The 2,924-nt window shown below is 34.4% G+C and overlaps 1 long non-coding RNA gene across 1 annotated transcript; it reads left to right on the forward strand.

Annotated features, from left to right (window-relative positions):
• The first annotated feature begins 537 nt into the window (after positions 1-537).
• On the forward strand, positions 538-2,614 carry LOC143521030 (uncharacterized). Its single transcript, XR_013132604.1, has 7 exons — positions 538-676; positions 757-1,069; positions 1,223-1,267; positions 1,488-1,535; positions 1,705-1,748; positions 1,852-2,062; positions 2,501-2,614. It is a non-coding gene; the product is annotated as an uncharacterized LOC143521030 (long non-coding RNA).
• Positions 2,615-2,924: the final 310 nt, after the last annotated feature.

The following is a 2,924-nucleotide window of genomic DNA, read 5'->3' on the forward strand; positions in this document are numbered from 1 at the left end:
CGGCCCCACACCCCAGAGCCCAGAGGGAGCTCCACCCAAGCCCCCCCCAACCACCGCCCGCCAGGGCAAGCACATGCCATCCCAGGTCATTTTTTACATTCTTATAATTAGTCTGGTCTGAGAATCATATTAGTTGATCAAGTTTAAAAGGGCACGATTTAACCGAAAGGCTGCCTTCTACCTGTTCTTGGGTAATACTTAACTGAGAATGTTGGTGGAGAACTTTTCACTTCCCTTTTGAGGGCCAAAATGCCGCAAGCGCACTGACAATATCTGCTCTTTAATTATAATTAAACACGGAGGTCTGTAAACTGTGATTTTCATGTTTTAGCTGAGCCATTTGTATAAGACAAATACTGAACATTCAATGATTAAACTATCATTCTGGGTTCGACATTCAGCATGAAAAAGAAACTGAGCAAAATATAAATGTTTGTATTAATTTTTTGTATATAAATTTTATATAATCATATATAAAAATTATAAGAGGGAAGACTTGAGTGTGCCTGACCAGTATTACAGTTTAAAGTGTTACATATTTTTCTTCACAGACACTTCTGAAGAAATAGAGGACATTCTAGGTGCAGGGAAAAGGATTCGGGTTCCAAAGTTACTGGAGAGAAATCCTGTGGAGAGCCAGAGAAACTCAGAAAGGAAAGAAATTGAAGATACTGCTGTAAGTATATATGTGCATGCATATATATATATATATATGATAAGAGCAAGTGAGATGTTATGTGCTATTATTATTTGCAGATGTCACAAAAGGCAAGCATTATTGAGGGAAAGCGGGCCTCACTAATGGAAATTTTAAAAGAGCGGCAAAGCCAGAAAAGAATCCAGCCACTGTGTGCCTCTAATAGTCAATCAAAGAGGCAGAGGATTCTGCTGGATGATGAAACATCTAGTGGCAGTGATGATGAATTAATTGCCAAATCTGAATTTGATGAATTAAAGAAGAAGCACACAGTACTTGGGCGTAAATATCAAGAAGCCATTAGTGAACTGGAACAACTGAGAAAATTGAACACTGAACTCCAAAAGTGTTTGGTCTCCAAAATCCTTCCTGGTAAGTTTGTAACACTCACCCTTCTTTCCTAAAAGGCTGCCTCACAAAACACAAAACAATCAGTATCATTTTATCTAAACTGGAATTTAAAGCTGTACTATTTATTGAATGTAATGACAGTGAATTACATTTAAGGTCTCATTTATGTTATAGAGAATAACAGCCTTCCTGATTTTATGGACACCCCTCAAACAATTAGTAAGACCTTTCAGTTATACTGCTATTACTATTACTGTTGTTATTATATTTTGAACATTATCTGTTTTGCTTGAGAAGGTGTTTGTGGTTTTGTTGCATATAACACTAACAGCTTGTTGCGTCTACCTATTGTCTAATAAAAAAGCCCTAGTTAATGTTCATTTAATCTGTGATACAAACTTGTACTGAAGATTTATTATCATTATATTATACATTTCAGGGCAATCCAACTTGTCACCCCCATTAAACACTCCTCAAGCAACAGTTGGTAAGTATATTGCTAATAAAACATGAATGACTTGGTTACACTTATACATTCATCCTATCTCTGATAAGAGATAAGAGACATGCACAATAATATTGTACTATTTAATCATTCTACAACTGTCATTTACCAAAAGTAAGGTAATAATTATTAAATTATTTTATATTTGCAGTAGAAATAAGCCAACAGAAAGAGCAAGCTTCAGAAGAAGAAAGGGTATTTTAGATTTAATTATAAATGTACAGTAACAGTGGTATTGTCTTTGATTATACTGATATGATTTACATATAATCGTGAAATAAAATAAAATTTCACACAGACGCACATTGGTGAAGGAATTTACATCAATACAAATCAGTGGAAGAGAGTCCAAGGAAACAGCAAGGACAGCTTGTTTGTGAAGGAGCTGGCAGTGTGCATTTGGGGCACAAACATTTTGGCCAACCGGAGTCTGGAGGGTAAAAGTTGTCCGACAACAAAGACAACCCCCAGGCCCCCTCTAACCCCTCACAAATTAAGAGCACTAAAAAGTAAGTAAGAATGTTGATAAAGAATACTAATCTGAAAATGATGGAGGATATTACTGCTGCATGAAATATTACATGTGTCTCTTTTGGACCAGGACACTTAAATTTTATTAAAATTTCTCAATGACCTGCTAATAATCTTATACATATCTTCTGCGCAAAATGTTGACATTTAATAAAACTGTTCATAATAATAGTCATGTGGCCTTTGAGCAGGTTATCTAGTCTTCATATAGGCTAGAAGTTTATACCTCACATTTAGGAGTTTAGCTCCTCTGAGAAGGCCTATACATGCAAGTAAATGATTTGTACTTTGTTTCAAGTAAATAGTTTTTGAAGTCTTTAGAAAACTATATGATTTTATTGTTGTGCAGTAACATGCATATTTTATGCATATTAAAGTTTTCTCATGACATTTTGCTTTATTTTGTTTTGTTAAAGATTGCTTCCAAAAGTGGCTCGAGACAAAAAACCTGGAAGAGTTCGAGCTAAGGACCAGAGCAGGAAAATTTGGACGTTATGTTACAGAAAAAATCCAAGACATCAACAAAAAACAAAAAAAACAAAATCAATAAGTACATTATTTGTTATTTAATAAAATTATATTACTTGTTTAAAATGTCGTTTGTACAAATAGCATTTTATTAAAGCAGCTGTTATAATAATTTCTCAGTAAATTAAGAAAAATAAATATTTTTGAGTTGTCTTTTAAAATTGTCTTTGTTTCTTGCCTATTTTGCAAACTGGTCTATTAACAGTAAAGCATAGGTGTTAGGGCAGGTGTGCACATGTTTAAACATTCCCTGCTTGTTTTAGTGTTGCTCTCCTCCAGCATGCCTAATTTAATTGTCATTTAGGAAAACAT

Source organism: Brachyhypopomus gauderio, chromosome 8, assembly GCF_052324685.1.
Source record: "Brachyhypopomus gauderio isolate BG-103 chromosome 8, BGAUD_0.2, whole genome shotgun sequence".
Lineage (NCBI taxonomy): Eukaryota > Metazoa > Chordata > Actinopteri > Gymnotiformes > Hypopomidae > Brachyhypopomus > Brachyhypopomus gauderio.